General features: G+C 38.9%; 1 non-coding gene across 1 annotated transcript; it reads left to right on the top strand.

Annotated features, from left to right (window-relative positions):
• Positions 1-14,711: 14,711 nt before the first annotated feature.
• LOC116644419 lies at positions 14,712-14,818 on the top strand. The gene has a single exon (XR_004301739.1). It is a non-coding gene; the product is annotated as a U6 spliceosomal RNA (small nuclear RNA).
• Positions 14,819-21,627: the final 6,809 nt, after the last annotated feature.

The raw sequence follows: 21,627 nt of genomic DNA, 5'->3' as shown, positions 1-21,627 counted from the left end.
CCACTCCTCCTGCTTGTGTTCCCTCTCTCGCTGTGTCTCTGTCTGTCAAATAAATAAATAAAATCTTTAAAAAAATAAATAAATAAAATAAAATAAATAAAATAAAATAAAATAAGAATAAATTAGGATGCCTTGCTATTAATTACCTGCTACAAACTGTGAAATCATTTTTATATTTGGATGTATGTGATTCCTTCTTTTACTCCTCCCAGTTGGGATCTAGCCATCATTATGAAATAGTAGAGTCTAGGCTTAGGAATGCCATGTAAAGTTGTCCAGTACATTCCAACTTTCTCCAGTCAGACTATACCCAAAACAATCCTTAGCAAATTATTGTTGCTTCTCTCCTTAAAATTGTCTAAAAATGGATGCAATGTCATATTCCTATAACCAGTGTCAGAAGCAAATATTTCATTTGGATTTCAAAATGTATCTGATTCCCCAGGAGTAGATCTTGGAGCAAAGATTACAATGCAGGTAGTTAATATTGAAGATGATCCTACCAAGCACAGGTAGAAAAGTTGAGGAGTGAGGCAGGGGATACGAGGGAGTTTAGGAAGATGCATCATCAAGCAAATTAGCACTCCAGGTAACTTGAACTTAATCCTGCTAGAGAGCTCTGGAAAATGAGGTAGGACATATGCCTTGTAGCTATCCTAGAGTAGCCAGGAAACTGGCCTATTTCTGGGAGAAGCAAAGTCTCTAAGTCCTTAAGATTTCAAGTGAATCACATGTGCTGAGGAAGACCTCAGCCGAAGAGAGGCAAGTGGTAGCAGCTCGATTTCAGGCCAATGTGCACTGAAATGCTGGGGCATCACAGGCACTAGGTGGAGTTAATGCTTCTGGGAACATCTATCAGCCCATAGCCAAAGAGAACTAGAAAATAAACACATTAGCTTCCTTGCCATTCATGTGGAATAACCCTAAGCCATGTGGTATAATGATGTTCAGGGTTCAGGTCTCCATAGGCCCACACCAATAACCTGTTTGATGTTGTACTTCTGGGATTCTTCCTCTTCTAAAAATCGTATGCCAAATAAAGTGCTTTCATTCCCATCATCATCTCAGGGTCTGCTTCTGGGGACAATCAACCTAAGATACTGGAAAATTATTTTAACTTGTGACAAGAATTTTTGCAAAGTAACAACCATTTTGTAGCAGAGACAGTTAATAAGGGACAAGAATGATTTCTATTACCAGCATAAAAGTCAAATTTATCTTGTCTTCTATTTTCTTTCCCAAAACACTCTTCCTTGATTAGTTGTCCTACTTCTCCACTGTGTAACTCTTTTCACACTGAATACCCAACTTTGAAAATTGGACAATAGCATATTGAAGTCATTTTCTTGACATCTTCAAAAAGATGACTCTACTTGTCTTAGAACTTATCCATAGTGCAGTAATTATCCCATCTGGGCTTCTCCAGGAGACTCACACCAAGTGCTAAGAGGTCTCTCTCTCTTACTACAATTCTACCATAGACATTGCTGCCAAATCAATGCTCTAGTGCATAGCAGTAATTTTCATATCACTCTCAAGTTCAAAAACATTTGGTGGTACCATGGTTCCTACAGAAATAAATAAAACTCCTTGACTTGAAATTCAAAGCCTTCCAAAATTAAACCACCTTACACAATCAGAATTAGCTTTCCAACAGCAAGTCCCTTACTGGACCCAATATAGAGCTTTGGGATATATGTTATAAGTGAGTTTAAGGGTGACCAACCATCCCAGTTTGCTGATAAGTGACTGTCCCAGTTTTAGCACTGAAAGCCCCATGTCCCAGGAAACCCAAACTAAGACAGTTGGTCACCCAAGGTGACAGCGTACATTGCTAAGGTATACTTATTTTTCATAGTACCAAGAAACATCTATGCTCAAATAAGTTAGTGGCCCTATCTTGAAAGGCGTGCAGTTGAAAGAAGAAATTTTATGTGCCAAAAAACATAGTGAAAGTAGAGGGAGTGCATATAAATTATGAACTATGAAAGCAGCATGTTACCTTATTATTCTTTAAAATCAGAATCTTAGCAGGAGGAGTTAAGATGGCAGAGTAGTAGGGGGACCCTGGACTTGCCTTGTCCCTCAAACACAGCTAGATCAACATCAAATCATTTTGAACAAGTAGGAAATCGATCTGAGGATTAAGAAAACAATCTGCACAAATGGAGGGATAAAACATGGCAGATGTGAGATTCAGAGACATGAATGGGGGTAAAGAAAAGCCGCAGTGCCATGGAGGAGAGGGAGCCCTTGTCACAGAGAGAAGTCAGGGACAGAGGGAGAGAGAGCAGTATGTAGGGTTCACACAAGACACCATGGTGGGGATCCCTTGGGTTGCATGGGGAGAGAATGTTCCCCTTCCTGGAGTACACTTGGCAAAATTTGGAAGACAGTATATTACCTTTCCAAGGACAAAAGACCTGTGGGGAACCATTGAGCTCCCCTGTTCAACAGTAGGGGACAGAGACTCATGCAGAGGGCAGATAATGTGGTTGCAGCTTTTCACTGTGCTTCACCTTGACTTCAGGCACTCTCTCAAGTGTGCTACTGCTGTTCTGGGACAAGATGGTGACAGGCGCAGCACTGCAAGGCTCTCCTCTGGGGGAGGGGAGCATGTCTGTGTCTTGCTGGGTACTTTAGGATTTGGAGTATTGAATCCCAGCCACCAGCTAGAGATAAAACACAAGAGAACTATAGCACCAGGTGTGCCAAGGGTGGGACACAGACAAGGTTGAGGGCAGGGATCTGAGGAAAGCCTGGGACACAGGAGGGGAGATTGTTCACTTTTCTGTGAGGGCCTCCTGAACAGCAGTGGCCCCAAATTCCCCTTTCTGGGGCCTAGAGGGCAGGGTAACACCATCTTCCACCCCCTCCTGCCCACCCCCTGCCCACTAGCACCCTGAACTTCAGAGAGAAACATAGCACCTCCAGTGGAGTCTGGAGTCACTTACACCAAATCCCGCTCCCATGCACCTGACAGGGGCATCTTTACAAGGGCAGGTCTGACTGTGAGCCAGTGCAATGGGCCTCTCCCTCAGAAGACCAACACAGGCCCCCCAGAATGTACCAAGTCTACTGACCATAGAGTGCTCCAAAGCATCAACTTCAGTTCTAGTAGAAATAGAACCAGGCTTTTTTTTTTTTTTATCAGGATGTAGTTCAGGTTTTTTGTTTTTTTGTGGGGTTTTTTGTTTTGTTTTGTTTTGTTTTGTTTGGTCTGTTTGTTTTTGTTCCTTTTCCTTTTTTCTTTTGGATCAGGCTTTTTTTTTTTAAATAAGGCTTATCTTAACAAATAAATCAAAGCACACCTAGTTAAAGGTCCAAACACTCCCCACTGCAAGCAAGGAGGAACTCTGTAGAGGACTGACCTGTGGGAAAAAGCAGCCAAAACACAACAGCAGAGTGTAAACAACATAGCCCAGAAACCCTTCCTGAAGCACCAGACCATGGACAGTGTAGGACCCGTTCTTAAGAAAGTACTACTCTCAGGAGCAAGAAACATAACAAAATTCACACACAGAAGACAGAAACCTAGGGCACCTGGGTGGCTCAGTTTGTTAAGCGACTGCCTTCAGCTCAGGTCATGATCCTGGAGTCCGGGATCGAGTCCCGAATCAGGCTCCCTGCTCATCTCTCTCTCTCTCTCTCTCTCAAATAAATAATAAAATCTTAAAAAAAAAAAAAAAAACAGAAACCTAGACATAATGACAAGATGGAGGAATTCTCCCCAAAAGAAAGATCAGAAGAAATCACAGCCAGGATTTGCTCAAAACAGATATAAGCAATATATCTGAACAAGAATTTAGAATAACGGTCATAGGAATACTAGCTGGGCTTGAAAGAAGCAGAGAAACCCTGACTGCAGAGATAAAAAATGTAAAAACTAGCCAGGCTGAAATAAAAAGTGCTATAACTGAGATGCAAAACTAACTGGATGTAATCACAATGAGGATGGAAGAATCAGAGGATCAAATAGGTGACACAGAAGATAAAATTATGGAAAATAATGAAGCTGAAGAGAGAAAGAAGACTATTAGATCATGAATATAGACTTACAGAACTCAGCAATTACACAAAGTACAATAATATCCATATAATAGGAGTCCCAGAAAAAGAAGAGCAGGAAAAGGGGCAGAAGGTCTATTTTAACAAATTATAGCTGAGAACTTCCCTAATCTGGGGAAGGAAACAGTCATTCAAGTTGAAGAGGCACAGAGAATCCCCTAAAAAACAACAAAAACAGGTCAACACCAACACATATCATAGAACCCTGCAAAATACAAAGATAAAGAGAGAATTCTGAAAGCAGCTAGGGACAAAAGGTCCTTAAACTACAAGGGTCATCACATAAAGTTAGCAGCAGGTCTGTCCACAGAAACGTAGCAGGCCAGAAGAGGGTGGCGTGATATATTCAATGTCCTAAAAAGGGAATAATTTGCAGCCAAGAATACTGTATCCAGCAAGGCTTTTATTTGGAATGGGAGACATAGAGTTTCCAAGACAAGCAAAAACCAAAGGAATTTGTGAACACTAAACCAGCTCTGCAAGAAATATTAAAGGGAACCATTTGAGTGGGAAAGAGAGACCAAAAGCAACAAAGACTAGAAAGGAACAGAGACAATCTACAGGAACAGAGACTTTACAGGTAATACAATGGCACTAAATTCATATTTATTAATAATTACTCTGAATGTAAATGGACTAAATGCTCCAATCAAAAGACATAGGGAATCAGAATAGATTTAAAAAAAAAAAAAAGACCTATTGATATGCTGCTTATAAGATACTCATTTTAGATCCAAAAATACATCCAGATTGAAAGTGAGGGGGTGGAGAACCATCTACCATGCTAATGGACATCAAAAGAAAGCTGGAGTAGCCATACTTAAAACAGACAAACTAGATTTTAAACCAAAGACTGTTATAAGAGATGAAGGGCAGTGTATCATAATAAAGGGGTCTATCTAACAAGAAGCTCTAACAATTGTAAAAATTTATGCCCCCAACTTAGGAGCTGCCAAATATATAAATCAAATAATAAGAAACTTAAAGAAACTCATTGATAATAATACAATAATAGTAGGGGACTTTAACACCCCACTCATAGCAACGGACAGATCATCTAAACAGAAGATCAACAAGGAACCAATGACTTTGTTTTTTGTTTGTATGCTTTTTTTTACTTTATTTTTTATTTTTTTATTTTATTATGTTATGTTAATCACCATACATTACATCATGAGTTTTTCATGTAGTGTTCCATGATTCATTGTTAGTGTATAACACCCAGTGCTCCATTCAGTACATGCCCTCTTTAATACCCATCACAAGGCTAACCCATTCCCCAACAACCCCTCAGGACCCTCAGTTTGTTTCTCAGAGTCCATAGTCTCTCATGGTTCATCTCCCCCTCTGATTTCCCCCTCTTCATTTCTCCCGTTCCGCTATCTTCTATTTTTTTTAACATATAATGTATTATTTGTTTCAGAGGTACAGATCTGTGATTCAGCAGTCTTCCACAATTCACAGTGCTCACCATAGCACATACCTCCCCAATGTCTATCACCCAGCCACCCCATCCCTCCCACCCCCCACCACTCCAGCAACCCTCAGTTTGCTTCCTGAGATTAAGAATTCCTCATATCAGTGAGATCATATGATACATGTCTTTCTCTGATTGACTTATTTCGCTCAGCATAATTCCCTCCAGTTCCATCCACGTCATTGCAAAAGGCAAGATTTCATTCCTTTTGATGGCTACATAATATTCCATTGTGTATATATACCACTTCTTCTTTATCCATTCATATGTCAATGGACATCTTGGCTCTTTCCATAGTTTAGCTATTGTGGACATTGCTGCTATAAACATCAGGGTGCACGTACCCCTTTGGATCACTACATTTGTATCTCTGGAGTAAATACCCAGTACTGCAACTGATGGGTCATACGGCAGCTCTATTTTCAACTTTTTGAGGAACCTCCATACTGGTTTCCAGAGTGCCTGCACCAGCCTACATTCCCACCAACACTGTAGGAGGGTTCCCCTCTCTCCACACCCCCGCAAACATCTGTCGTTTCCTGACTTGTTAATTTTAGCCATTCTGACTGGTGTGAGGTGGTATCTCATTGAGGTTTTGATTTGGATTTCCCTGATGCCGAGGGATGTTAAGCACTTTTTCATGTGTCTGTTGGCCATTTGGATGTCTTCTTTGGAAAAATGTCTGTTCATGTCTTCTGCCCATTTCTTGATTGCATTCTTTGTTCTTTGGGTGTTGAGTTTCATAAGTTCTTTATAGATTTTGGATACTAGCCCTTTATCTAATATATCATTTGCAAATATCTTCTCCCATTCTGTCGGTTGTCTTTTGGTTTTGTTGACTGTTTCTTTTGCTGTGCAAAAGCTTTTTATCTTGATGAGGTCCCAATAGTTCATTTTTGCCTTTGCTTCCCATGCCTTTGGTGATATTTCTAGGAAGAAGTTGCTGCAACTGAGGTCAAAGAGGTTGCTGCCTGTGTTCTCCTCTAGGATTTTGATGGACTCCTGTCTCACATTTAGGTCTTTCAACCATTTTGAGTCTACTTCTGTGTGTGGTGTATGGAAATGGTCCAGTTTCATTCTTCTGCATGTGGCTGTCCAATTTTCCCAACACCATTTGTTGAAGAGACTGTCTTTTTGCCATTGGAAAAATTTCCATTTCCTGCTTTGTCAAAGATTAGTTGACCATAGAGTTGAGGGTCCATTTCTGGGCTCTCTATTCTGTTCCATTGATCTATGTGTCTGTTTTTGTGCCAGTACCATACTGTCTTGATGATGACAGCTTTGTAATAGAGCTTGAAGTCCGGAATTGTGATGCCACCAGCTTTGCTTTTCTTTCTCAACATTCCTCTGGCTATTCGGGGTCTTTTCTGGTTCCATGCAAATTTTAGGATTATTTGTTCCATTTCTTTGAAAAAAGTGGATGGTATTTTGATAGGGATTTCATTAAATGTGTAGATTGCTCTAGGTAGCATTGTCATCTTCACAGTATTTGTTCTTCCAATCCATGAGCATGGAACGTTTTTGCATTTCTTTGTGTCTTCCTCAATTTCTTCCATGAGTATTTTATAGTTTTCTGAGTACAGATTCTTTGCCTCTTTGGTGAGATTTATTCCTAGGTATCTAATGGTTTTGGGTGCAATTGTAAATGGGACCGATTCCTTATTTCTCTTTCTTCTGTCTTGTTGTTGGTGTATAGGGATGCCACTGATTTCTGTGCATTGATTTTATATCCTGCCACTTTACTGAATTCCTGTATGAGTTCTAGCTGTTTTGGGGTGGCGTCTTTTGGGTTTTCCACATAAAGTATCACATCATCTGCAAAGAGTGAGAGTTTGACTTCTTCTTTGCCGATTCGGATGCCTTTGATTTCTCTTTGTTGTCTGATTGCTGTGGCTAGGACTTCTAATACTATGTTGAATAGCACTGGTGTTGGTGAACATCCCTGCTGTGTTCCTGACCTTAGAGGGAAAGCTCTCAGTATTTCCCCATTGAGAATGATATTCGCTGTAGGTTTTTCATAGATGGCTTTTATGACATTGAGGTATGGACCCTCTATCCATATACTCAGAAGAGTTTTGATCAAGAAAGGATGCTGTACTTTGTCAAATGCTTTTTCTGCATCTATTGAGAGGACCATATGGTTCTTGTTCATTCTTTTATTAATGTATTGTATCACGTTGATTGATTTGCTGTTGTTGAACCAACATTGCAGCCCACGGATAAATCCCGCTTGGTCATGGTGAATAATCCTTTTAATGTACTGTTGGATCCTATTGGCTAGTATTTTGGTGAGAATTTTTGCATCCATGTTCATCAAGGATATTGGTCTGTAATTCTTTTTGATGGGGTCTTTGTCTGGTTTTGGGAATCAAGGTAATGGTGGCCTCATAAAAGGAGTTTGGAAGTTTTCCTTCCATTTCTACTTTTTCAAACATTTCAGAAGAATAGGTATTAATTCTTCTATAAATGTTTGGTAGAATTCCCCTGGGAAGCCATCTGGCCCTGGGCTTTTGTTTGTTGGGAGATTTTTGATGACTGGTTCAATTTCCTTAGTGGTTATACATCTGTTCAGGTTTTCTATTTCTTCCTGGTTCAGTTTTGGTGGTTGATACATCCCTAGGAATGCACCCATTTCTTCCAGATTATTTAATTTGTTGCCATAGAGTTGTTCTAAATATGTTTGTATTTCTTTGGTGTTGGTTGTGATCTCTCCTCTTTCATTCATGATTTTATTTATTTGGATCTTTTCTCTTTTCTTTTTGATAAGTCTAGCCAGGGGTTTATCCATCTTATTAATTCTTTCAAAGAACCAGCTCCTAGTCTCATTGATCTGTTCTATTGTTCTTTTGGTTTCTATTTCATTGATTTCTGCTCTGATCTTCACTTCTTCTTCTGCTGGGTTTAGGCTTTATTTGCTGTTCTTTCTCCAGCTCCTTTAGGTGTAGGGTTAGGTTTGTGTATTTGAGACCTTTCTCGTTTCTTGAGAAAGGCTTGTATTGCTATACACTTTCCTCTTAGGACTGCCTTTGCTGCATCCCAAAGATTTTGAACAGTTGTCTTTTCTTTTTCATTGGTTTCCATGAATTTTTTTAAATTCTTTAATTTCCTGCTGGACCCATTAATTCTTTAGTAGGATGCTCTTTAGCCTCCATGTATTTGAGTTCTTTCTGACTTTCTTCTTGTGATTGAGTTCTAGTTTCCAAGCATTGTGGTCTGAAAATAGGCAGGGAATGATCCCAATCTTTTGGTACTGGTTGAGACCTGATTTGTGACCTAGGATGTGATCTATTCTGGAGAACGTTCCACAGGCACTAGAGAAGAATGTGTATTCTGTTGCTTTGGGATGGAATGTTCTCAATATATTGGTGAAGTCCATTTGGTCCAGTGTGTCATTTAAAGTCTTTATTTCCTTGTTGATCTTTTGCTTAGATGATCTGTCCATTTCAGTGAAGGGGGTGTTAAAGTCCCCCACTATTATTGTATTGTTGTCGATGTGTTTCTTTGCTTTTGTTATTAATTGGCTTATATAACTGGCTGCTCCCATGTTAGGGGCATAGATATTTACAATTGTTAGGTCTTCTTGTTGGATAGACCCTTTAAGTAGGATATAGTGTTCTTCCTCATCTCTTATTACAGTCTTTGGTTTAAAATCTAATTGTCTGATATAAGGATTGCCACATCAGCTTTCTTTTGGTGTCCATTAGCATGGTAAATGATTTTCCACCCCCTCACTTTCAATCTGGAGGTGTCTTTGCCTCTAAAATGAGTCTCTTGCAGGCAGCATATCAATGGGTCTTGTTTTTTTATCCAATCTGATAGCCTGTGTCTTTTGATTGGGACATTTAGCCCATTTACTTTCAGGGTAACTATTGAAAGATAGGAATTTAGTGCCATTGTATTGCCTGTAAGGTGACTATTACTGTATATTGTCTGTGTTCCTTTCTGGTCTATGTTACTTTTAGGCTCTCTCTTTGCTTAGAGGATCCCTTTCAATATTTCTTGTAGGGCTGGTTTGGTGTTTGCAAATTCCTTTAGTTTTTGTTTGTCCTGGAAGCTTTTTATCTCTCCTTCTATTTTCAATGACAGTCTAGCTGGATATAGTATTCTTGGCTGCATATTTTTCTCATTTAGTGCTCTGAATATATCACGCCTGTCCTTTCTGGCTTGCCAGGGCTCTGTGGATAGGTCTGTTGCCAATCTAATGTTTCTACCACTGTAGGTTACAGATGTCTTGTCCTGAGCTGCTTTCAGAATTTTCTCTTTGTCTCTGAGACTCGTAAGTTTTACTAGTAGATGTTGGGGTGTTGACCTATTTTTATTGATTTTGAGAGGGGTTCTCTGTGCCTCCTGGATTTTGATGCCTGTTTCCTTCCCCAAATTAGGGAAGTTCTCTGCTATAATTTGTTCCAATATACCTTATGCCCCCCTCTCTCTTTCTTTTTCTTCTGGGATCCCAATTATTCTAATATTGTTTCGTCTTATGGTATCACTTTTCTCTTGAATTCTGCCCTCATGATCCAGTAGTTGTTTATCTCTCTTTTTCTCAGCTTCTTTATTCTCCATCATTTGGTCTTCTATATCACTAATTCACCCTTCTGCCTCACTTATCCTATCAGTTAGAGCCTCCATTTTTTATTGCACCTCATTAATAGCCTTTTTGATTTTGACTTGGTCAGATTTTTGTTCTTTTATTTCTCCAGAAACAGATTCTCGAGTATCTTCCATGCTTTTTTCAAGCCCAGCTAGTATCTTTAAAATCGTCATTCTGAACTCTAGTTCTGACACCTTACTAATGTCTGTATTGTTTAGGTCCCTGGCAGTCAGTGTTGCCTTTTGTTCTTTTTTTTTGAGCTGATTTTTTCCATCTTGTCATTTTGTCTGGAGGAGAATAGATGAATGAGAGAACAAAATGCTAACAGGGTAACAACGACCCCAGAAAAATATACACTAAACAAATCAGAAGAGACCTGAAACTGGGGGAAAAGAAAGGGAAAGAAAGAAAAGAGAAAAAAAAGAAAAAGAAAAAGATAAAAGAAAAAGAATATGATCAAATATGATCAAGGTGGTGCATAAATCAGTGCCACACACTAGATTTTGGGTGTATTTTGGTCTTTTAGAAGAAAGTGCCTCCCAAAATTTTAACAAAAGAAAAACTTATATATGTACAAAAATAAGGGTAAATACAATGAAGGGATGGAATATGACTGTAAAGATGAAAATTATAAAAGCTTTTATAAAAGGAATTGATAAGAAGTTGGTTGTAAAAAGAAGAGGAATTAAAAAAAAAGGGAGAGAATGTGATCAGGCAGGAGAGTAGAACAAAGCCATACACTAGAGATTTAGGGTATATTTTGGTCTGTTAAAAGAAACTGTATCTCAAAATTTTAAAGAGAGAACAACTTATATATATATATACCAAAAATAAGGTTAACTACTATGAAAGGATAGAATATGACTCCAAAATGAAAATTTAAAAAAATTTTTAAAAAAGGGATTGATAAGATGTTGGTTGAAGAGAGAAAAAGAAAAATTCAAAAACAAGGAAAAAAAAAAGAAAGAAAATTAAAAAAATTAACTTTCAAAGACTAAAGAATCAGGGGGGGGGAAAAGCCATGAATTCTATGTGCTGTATTCCCCTAGCACTGGAGTTCTGCCATTCTCATTGATCGGTAAACTTGGTCTTGGCTGGCTGTTCTTGCTGATCTTCTGGGGGAGGGACCTATTGCGTTGTTCTCAAATGTCTTTGCCAGAGGTGGAATTGCCCCGCCCTTTGCGGGGCCGGGCTAAGTAATCTGCTTAGGTTTGCTCTCGGGAGCTTTTGTTCCCTGCAAGCTTTCCGTACAGCTTTAGAGGACCAGAGTGAAAATGGCAGCCTCCCAATCTCCGCCCCTGAGGAACCGAGAACTCAGGGCCCCCCTCCTCAGTGTGCCCCAGAGAAAAGCAGTCAGTCACTCCTGTCTCCCCGGTCTCTGGCCACACTCCATGCTCACCCGGCCTGTGACGAAGCGTTTCTATCTCTGGCACCTGATCCCATTTGGAGTCTCCAAACCCAGCAGATCCCTGCGGTGAGCTCCCGCACCACTCCTCCCAGGGGAGGAAGGGGAGTATCCCCGGATCTGTCACTCTTTGGGTCCCTGGTGGAAGAGCAGTGGCCTGACTGTGCCACGGATCATGGTTTACGGCAACCCCGAGCTGAGAGCCTGCGCCTTGGCTCCGTCTCTGCAGCCAGCTTCCCCGCTCCAATACCTGGGAGCTCTGCCACACTCAGGCACCCCCAGTCTTTCTGTGACCCTGAGGGTCCTCCGACCACACTGTCCCAGTGAGGGTTCCACCCCCCACTTAGCCACTGGAGCGACATTCCTCAGTGGAGCTGACTTCTAAAAGTTCCGATTTTGTGCTCTGCTCTCTATCATTTGCCAGTAGCGGCTGACAGAGGCCCCCTCCCCCGCCATCTATGTTCCCAAATATCACCTCAGATTCACTTCCCCGCACGTCCTACCTTTCAGAAAGTGGTTGCTTTTCTGTTCAGAGAGTTGCTGCTATTCTTTTCTTCGATCTCCTGTTGAGGTTGTAGGTGTTCAGAATGGTTTGATTCCTATCTAGCTGAATTCCTGGAACCAGATGAAATTTAGGTCTCCTACTCCTCTGCCATCTTGCTCCTCCCCCTGGAACAAATGACTTTGAATGACACACTGGACCAGATGTATTTAACAGATATATTCAGAGCATTTCATCCTAAGGCAGCAAAACATACATTCTTTTTGAGTGCACATGGAACATTCTCCAGAATAGATCACATACCAGTCACAAATCCTGCCTCAACCTGTACGAAAAGATTGAGATCATACCATGCATATTTTCAGACCACAATGCTATGAAACTTGAAGTTAGCCACAAGAAAAACTTGCAGAGACCACAAATACATGGAAGTTAAAGAACTTCCTACAAAGAATGAATGGTAAACCAGGAAATTAAAGAAGCAATTTCAAAAAATATACGGCAACAAAAAAAAATGAAAACATGACAGTCCAAAACATTTGGGACTCAGCAAGACAGTAATAGGAGGCGAGCATATAACAATACAGGCCTTCCTCAAGAAGCAAAAAGTTTCAAATACCCAACCTAACCTTACACCTAAAGGAGCTGGAAAAAGAAGAGCAAATAAAGCCTAAAACCAGCAGAAGAAGGGAAATAATTAAGATTGGAGCAGAAATAAATGAGACAGAAATTAAAAAAAAAAAAAAACAGTAGAACAAATCAATGAAACTAGAAACTGGTTCTTTGAAAGAATTAACAAAATTGATAAACTCCTAACCAGACTTACCAAAAAGAAAGAAGAACCCAAATAAATCATTCTACAAGGCCGGCATTACTTTGATCATAAAACCAGACAAAGACCCCCATTACAAAGGATTATCATAGACCAATATCCTTGATGAACATGGATGCAAAAATTCTCAACAAGATTCTAGCTAATCGATTCCAACAGTATATTAAAAGGATTATTCACCATGATCAAGCGGGATTTATTCCAGGGCTGCAGGGGTGGTTCAATACCTGCAAATCAATCAACATGATATACTATATTAATAAAAAAAAAAAAAGGATAACCCTATGATCCTCTCAACAGATGCAGAAAAAGCATTTAACAAAACACAGCATCCTTTCTTGATTAAAAATTCTCAAGAAAATAGGGATAGAAGGAACATATCTCAACATCATAAAGGACATATATGAAAGACCCACAGCTAATATCATCTTCAGTGGGAAAAACTGAGAGTTTTCCCCTAAGATCAGAAAAACAACAGGGATGTCCACTCTCACCACTGTTGTTCAGCATAGTACTGGAAATCCTAGCCTCTGCAATCAGAAAACAAAGAGAAATAAAAGGCATCCAAATTGGCAAGGAGGAAGTCAAACTTTCACTCTTTGCAGACAACATGATACTCTATGTAGAAAACCTGACTCTACCAAAAACTGATACATGAATTCAGCAAAGTCCCACGATGTAAAATCAACATACAGAAATCTGTTGCACTTCTATACACAAATAATGAAGCAGCAGAAAGAGAAATCAAGGAATAGATCCCATTTACAATTACACCAAAACCCATAAGATGCCTAGGAATAAACCTAACCAAAGAGGTAAAGGATCTGTATGCTGAAAAGTATAGAATACTTATGAAAGAAATTGAAGAAGACACAAAGAAATGGAAAAACATTCCATGCTCATGGATTGGAAGAACAAATATTGTTAAAATGTCTATATTTCTCAACGCAACCTACACATTCAATGTAATCCTGATCAAAATGACACCAGCATTTTTTCACAGAATTAAAACAAACAATCCTAAAATTTGTATGGAACCAGAAAAGACCTCAAATAGTCAAAGTAATGTTGAAAAAGAAAAGCACAGTGGAAGGCATCACAATCTCAGACTTCAAGCTATATTACAAAGCTATAATCATCAAGACAATATGGTACTGGCTCAAAAACAGACACATAGATCAATGGAACAGAATAGAGAGCCCAGAAATGGAACCACAATTATATAGTCAACTAATCTTCGACAAAACAGGAAAGAATATCCAACAGAAAAAAAGACAGTCTCTTCAACAAATGGTGTTGGGAAATTTGAACAGTGACATGCAGAAGAATGAAATGGGACCACTTTCTTACACCATATACAAAAATAAACTCAAAGTGGGTGAAAGACCTAATGTGACACAGGAAACCATCAAAATCCTAGAGGAGAAAACAGGCAGCAACCTCTTTGACCCCTGCCACAGCAACTTCTTACTAGACACATCTCCGGAAACAAAAGCAAAAACAAACTATTGGGACCTCGTCAAGATAAAAAGCTTCTGCACAGCAAAGAAAACACTAAACAAAACTAAAAGGCAACTGACAGAATGGGAGAATATATTTGCAAATGACATATCAGATAAAGGGCTAGTATCCAGAACTCAACAAAATCAACACCCAAAAAATAATCCAGTTAACAAATGGGCAGAAGACATGAACAGACATTTCTCCAAAGAAGACATACAAATGTGCCTAACATGAAAAAATGCTCAACATCATTCATCAACAGGGAAATACAAATCAAAACTACAATGAGATACCACCTCACACCTGTCAAAATGGCTAAAATTAACAATTCAGGTGCTCACTTCAGCAGCACATATACTAAAATTGGAATGATACAGAGAAGATTAGCATGGCCCCTGCACAAAGATAACATGCAAATTCATGAAACATTCCATATTTTTTTTTTGTAATGATGTGGATGGAACTAGAGGGTACTATACTAAGCGAAATAAGTCAATCAGAGAAACACAATCATCATATGATTTCACATATATGTGGAATTTAGGAAACAAAACAGAGGAGCATAGGAGAAGGGAGGGGAAAAATGAAACAAGACAAAACCAGAGAGGGAGACAAACCATAAGACACTCTTAATCATAGGAAACAAACTGAGAGTTGCTGCAAGGGAAGAGGTGGGGGATGGGGTAGCTGGGTAATGGGCACTAAGGAGGGCACATGATGTAATGAACACTGGGTGTTATATATAACTGATGAATCACTGAACTCTACCTCTGAAACTAAGAATACACTATATGTTAATTAATTGAATTTAAATAAAAAAATAAAAAAATTAACAACTCAGGAAACAACAGATGTTGGCGAGGATGCAGAGAAAGGGTAACCCTTTTGCACTGTTGTTGGGGGGGGATGCAAACTGGTGCAGCCACTCTGGAAAACAGTATGGAGTTTCCTCAAAAAGTTAAAAATAGAACTACCCTATGACCCAGCAATTGCACTACTAGGTATTTGTCCAAGGGATTCAAAAATGCTGATTCAAAGGGGCACATGCACCCCAATGTTTATAAAGCACTATCAACAACAGCCAAATTATGAAGAGAGCTCAAATGTCCATCGATAGATGAATGGATAAAGAAGATTTGGTATATATATACAACAGAATATTATGCAGCCATCAAAAGGAATGAAAGCTTGTCATTTGCAACAACATTGACAGAACTAGAGTGTATTATGCAAGCAAAATAAGTCAGTCAGAGAAAGAAAAATATAATATGATTTCACTCATATGTGGAATTTAAGAAACAAAACAGATGAACATAGGGAAAGGGAAGGAAAAATAAAATAAGATAAAAACAGAGAGAGAGGCAAACTGTAAGAGATTCTATAGTTAACTGAACAAACTGAGGGTGGCTGGAGGGGAGGTTGGTGGGGAGATGGGCTAAATGGGTGATGGGTATTAAAGGAGCACGTGTTGGGATGAGCACTGGGTGTTAACATGCAAGTGATGAGTCAGTAAATTCTACTCCTGAAACCAATACTACACTAAATGTTAACTAAGTTGAATTTAAATAAAATACAATAAAATAAAGAAAAAAATACTAATATACACTAAAAAAAATCAGAATCTTGGCATCTTCTCTATTTCCCCCAAATCTCTAACTACTTTTACCTAATATTTCATTCAACCTAAACTACCTTCACCCCAATAACCCTCAATGCCCCTACATTTCTGACCTTCAACCATGCTGCTCCCCCAACCACCTGAAACGCCACACATACCAACCATCCCATCAATTGCCATCACATGGAATTCCTCCTTCAAGGCTTACTCGAATCCTGCCATCTTCACAAAGTTGTTCTTGTATTTCTGGCCCCCACTCCCAGATTTGTTTTTTCTTTCTTTTAAGCCTCCACCCCATTTTGTTCCCCTTCTTTAGAACTTGAAGGAATTTCATTATTTTAAGTGTATGTAGAGCTATACAATCACATTCTAGTATAGCATCACCCATTCAGAACTTCTCTGTGAGGCCCCTGCACAAAGCAGAGATTCTTATATCCCCTAGGAAGCTAAGGCAAATGGAAGATTAAGATGTTATCTGAGCTTAGAGCTAGTGAGCAGTTCAATTGGAATTCAAGCCCAAAACTTTTAACATGAGATCTAGATATCACTGCTTACATTTTATGTCCTTAACCAATCCACTAAACTTCAAATCACTTGAGCAATTAGAAGCCACATACTAGTCATCATTGCACTTTGATAACCATATTTGAGTAGAGATTTTAACACTGACATTCAAACCTTATTTGCTAGTACTTATTGCAGAAAATATACATTTTTTTCAGGACAGTTCTTATTTGGATTTTTTGTAATTAAGTACCATATCTAATCTCTAATATGCCCCCCCATGCCAAGGACACTGTTTTAAGATCTATGAGGCAGATCATCTGTAACAGAACCTTCTAGAGGCCTCATTAAAAATGCAGATACCTGCAGCACCTGGGTGGCTCAGCTGGTTAAGCGTCTGACTCTTGATTTCGGCTCAGATCATGATCTCAAGGTCATGAGATAGAGCCCTACATCAGGCTCTGTGCTCAGTGTGGAGTCTGCTTGAGATTCTTTCTTTCCCTCTGCCCCTCTCCCCTGTGTTCTCTCTCTCTCTCTTTTTCATAAGTCAATAATAAATAAATTAAATAAATAAATAAATAAATATTTTTTTTAAACTGCAGATCCCTATACCCAATCTCAGATTTATTGATTCAGAAAACCAGGATATGTGGTTCAAAAATGATGATCCTTATGAATTTAAACTTTAAACTGAATTTAAAGATTAAAGGTTACCTCTTAAGTCTGACATACAAAGTCCTCCTAAATATAAAGATATTACCTTCTACTGGAAACTTCTACTCCAGCCTTTCTTTCATGTTATAAATTCTGGTTTCAATCTCCACCATGCTTATGACATCCTCTCTATTCTTCCATGCCTTCCAATCCTATCCATTCCTATAGGCTTAATCCAAACCCAGCTCCTTTGACATCACGTCCCCCTTCTCTGAGCCATTGCCATTGTTGGTGCTATTATTGCTTCAGTTGAGGCACCATGCATCAAGCACTTAACATATGCCACCTTATACACACTAAGCATGTGTTTCTGTGTGCACAGCTGTATACACTATCTCTTGAAAGCCTCACAAAAATCTTATGGGATAAGTTCTATTATTGTCTCCACTCTTAACATGTTAAAACTAAAATCAAAGAGGTTTAATGACTTGTCTGAGATTACACTATCTATAAGGGTCAGCATCAGAACACAAACCTAGGGTCTCTAATGCCGATGCCCACTCCTTTAGTAACTGCACTGTGTATTTCCCTCACCTCTGCCCTCAGTACAGTGCCTCCAGCATAATAGGCACCTGTCCTTGTAACTATTGATGGTGCCAGTTCCTTGGGTGGCCTGATGAGCAATGAAGCACACTGACTCATCCTTACCATGAATGATAAAATCTAAATGAAGCCAATTCCTCAAACTGTCCTACTGGATTGTCTTACTTGATTGAGAGGGAGAAAAGTTCATGAACAGCCAAATGGGTTATTTTACTTCCGTGACAAAATGGTCCACTCTACAAACAAAAATGCTGCAATACCAAAGATATTGAAAGTGCATTTGATTAGTCAAGAAATAACAACAATGATGATAATAATGGTGATGGATAACTAACATGTGTATGATGGTCACTATAGGCCAGGCATGATGGTTAGCATCTTTGTGCATTACCTAATTTAATTCTTTTGATAATCTTAACAAGTAGACAATATTATCATAATTCCATTGTATAGATGAGAAGACCTAGGCTCAACAAAATTAAGTAGTCTGGACAAGGCCACTTGACCAGCTATGGTATAACAATTAAGTAGACTCGGACCTTTGTGTGCTTGGCTCCCAGACTCAAACTCATTATTTTCTGCTATATTACAAAAGGTTCCTAGTAAAGAGAAATTTTGGACTGATGATAGAGATTATTTTTTAAAAATTTAAATACTAGAGAAATAAGCTCATTCAGCTCATAAATGAAGACCAGACCATAAGACTTATCTGTGGGTGTTAAAGGAAAACTGGAAAATAGGCTTGCTGGTCATATCAATGAATGTACATAGCTATCAGCTTGGGTTGGCACCTAAATGTATTTTATTAAATGTATCATGTATTTTATTAAAAGCCAACTTCATCTGGCTATAGAATCAAATGAAGTTGGCATTGGTTCAGAAAAATAACCTAAATTTCAGGTTTTTCTCAAAATAGTTGATGTTTATCTGTCAAGAATTATTTCCTCTAAATACCACAAAGCAGCTGTGCACACAGAATTTCCCAGTGGAAGTAAAGTTTCTCAAAGGCTGACTAACAAAATAGAAAAAAAAAATTTCAGATAAAGCAAACATTCTATGAGTTTGCTTTTACCTTTCCTATGTGTATCATAGAAGGAGGGGGTGGGTAGGAGATTAGAAAATACTAGGAGAAGGGACTGATTTCACTTGATATTCCTTTGCAGAACCTCTGTTCTCAATTGCCTCCTCTGTTGCCCCTTTCCATTTTAGGGAGCAGGAGACCACACAGTCTATCTGCGGCATCAAACATAAGTGATGGAAACCTCAAGACCTTTGGAATTTGCTTAGCATGAAAAACTTCCTAGATAGACCTCTACAAAGTTAAGACAATTCTATGGCTAGGCTACATCCATCACATCCCAAAACTCTCTTTTGGGAGAAAGTAGCATCTTTCTCATCTAGAAATTTAGCATAAACATTTCCATTTCTATGGGGAACCTATAAAAAATAAGTCAAGTTAGTAAATGGCACGTAAAAGTTTTCCAATATTCTAAAGTGTTACACATACTGTAATCTTCCCATCTATCACCTTGATAAAGCTTTTTATTACTGGGTACATGAGGAAAGTTGTTTTGTGTGACTGATTAAAACTATATTTTCCCTGGCTAAGGAATTTTATAGGCTGTCTCCAGGTGGGATAATGGATCGCATTCGTTAATCCACTCATTTCAGGCGGAAGCTTCAAATGGCACTTCCTAATTTTAATACACTTCATAAATTTGCTGTGCTCTCAAAACCATCTGCTTCAAATGTGTTTGTTTCTCAACCTATTTTGCTTCTTCAATACGCATCGCCTGCCTTTCCTCCCTCTGAATAATCTTTCCACTGCTTGTCAAAGAACCAGCTCCATCAGAGCTCTCCCAAATAGGTCCTTCACTTGACATCTGATACTCCATTATTTTTTATCCTCATTTGCAGTGAAAACATCCTACTCCAACTCATCTCTCTTCATTCCCTCTATTTGACATTAGTTAGTTTTGTAAATGTATTTATTATTTATAAAAATTCAGTGAAGATATGTCTTTAGAAATACATTGCATGAAAGCTGTTAAAACAATCAAATTTCACTTTTTCTTTTTCAGAAAAATCAAGGGTTCAAAAGCTGTTAAGTTTTTGGGCAGTTTCTCAAGATTCCTCTAGTATATAAGTATACATAAGGGCAAGAAGGGGAGGCAGAAGCACCCTTGTTGTAACCCCAGGGGAAGATAATAACCTCGGGGTTTGATTTCTGTTGAAGGATCAGAAACAAAAGTGACTTGCTATCCCTCTACAAATTGTAAGTGCCCCCCCAAAACTTCAATGTGATGTTTACTTTGAGGCAAAAAAGGAAAATTACATTTAATCCCCTCTCAAAGTTTTTTAAATTATATGTGAGTTTGAAGCCTAGCCAGCATTTATAAGTATCTAGACAAAGCCAAAATACTGAAGGAATGAAACTAACCAGGCCATTTTAAGTACTACTTATCATGCTCCATGCTGCTATTAGTTTGGAATTAGAGCTGCACTATTAAAAAGTTTGGCTTGCCTCCTCTCATATCCCACCCATTGGCCAGCCCAGTAATTGACTCTCAAGGGCTAATCATTGGAGTCACTCATGTGGTTTCCTCCTCTAGCTGCCCAATAGAATCATTTGGAGGGGCGCCTGGGTGGCTCAGTCGGTTAAGCGTCTGCCTTCGGCTCAGGTCATGATCCCAGGGTCCTGGGATCGAGCCCCGCATCGGGCTCCCAGCTCCAGGGGAAGCCTGCTTCTCCCTCTCCCACTCCCCCTGCTTGTGTTCCCTCTCTCACTGTCTCTCTCTCTCTGTGTCAAATAAATAAATAAAATCTTAAAAAAAAAAAGTTTAAAAAAAAAAAGAATCATTTGGAGAACTCTAAAAAAAATACCCCCCATGCCTAGACTCCACCCCAGCCCAATTAAATTAATTAATATCTGGGGGTGCTAAATGGTCATGAGTGTTTTTTAAAATCTCCCCAGGGATTTAATAGACAGGTGGAATTGAGAACTACTGAACTTGACAAAGGACACACCTATGTGATTCCTAGCCCACTCGCACATTGATCAAAGATTTGGCCAATCGATTCTTTGAGCTGGAAATTCAAGGAAATTCAAGGATGGACATTCTCAGTAAGTTAAACCCTTTGTACTCAGGAAGAAAAGTTCTGCAGTCTAATAGCATTTAATAGCATCTAATAGGAAATGCTATTAGACTGCAGAACATAAGCGTGAAGGGAAAAGAAAGAGGATCTCAAGTCTAAAGAGCCACCTTATATGAAAACTAATCACCTACCTGTGCCTTCTGGGCAAAATATAAGCAGTTATCCTTCAAAAGGACCTTACCTTATTTAAATTACTTATAATTAACCAGATGTTCTTAAATATTGTCAAATGGTAAAGACTAATAAGAGTTTTTTTAATATGAACAAATTATTGAGTCTCTGCTGTATTTTACATGTTATTTTGTTAAATATTCAAAATAAATTGCACATGATAGGTAATAGTTAAGGAAACAAAAAAATCAAAGAAATTGAGTAAATTATCCCAAACCATATGCATGAATCTCTAGATCGATATACCCTGAAAGAATGTCCACTTTCCCACACTTTGCCTGCCTCGCAGACATTTTAACCTAGTCAGAGGAAGCACTAATTGAGGAGCTCTTCTGGACTTAACTCTGATAAAAGGAAGGAAGGGGAGGGAGGGAGAGAGAAAGAGGGAGGGAGGGATGGAAGGAGGGAGGGAGGGAATGAGGAAGGAAAGAAGAAGGGATAAATACTATGAAGATAAGGGGGAAGGGAAGGGAAGAGAAGGGAAGGGAGGAAGAAGGGAAGGAAGGAAGGAAGGAAGGAAGGAAGGAAGGAAGGAAGGAAGGA

The sequence above is a fragment of the Phoca vitulina genome, unplaced genomic scaffold, assembly GCF_004348235.1.
Source record: "Phoca vitulina isolate PV1807 unplaced genomic scaffold, GSC_HSeal_1.0 scaffold29, whole genome shotgun sequence".
NCBI classification, from domain to species: domain Eukaryota; kingdom Metazoa; phylum Chordata; class Mammalia; order Carnivora; family Phocidae; genus Phoca; species Phoca vitulina.
Note: the sequence above shows the minus strand (reverse complement) of the source record. Positions and strands in the feature narration are given on the sequence as shown.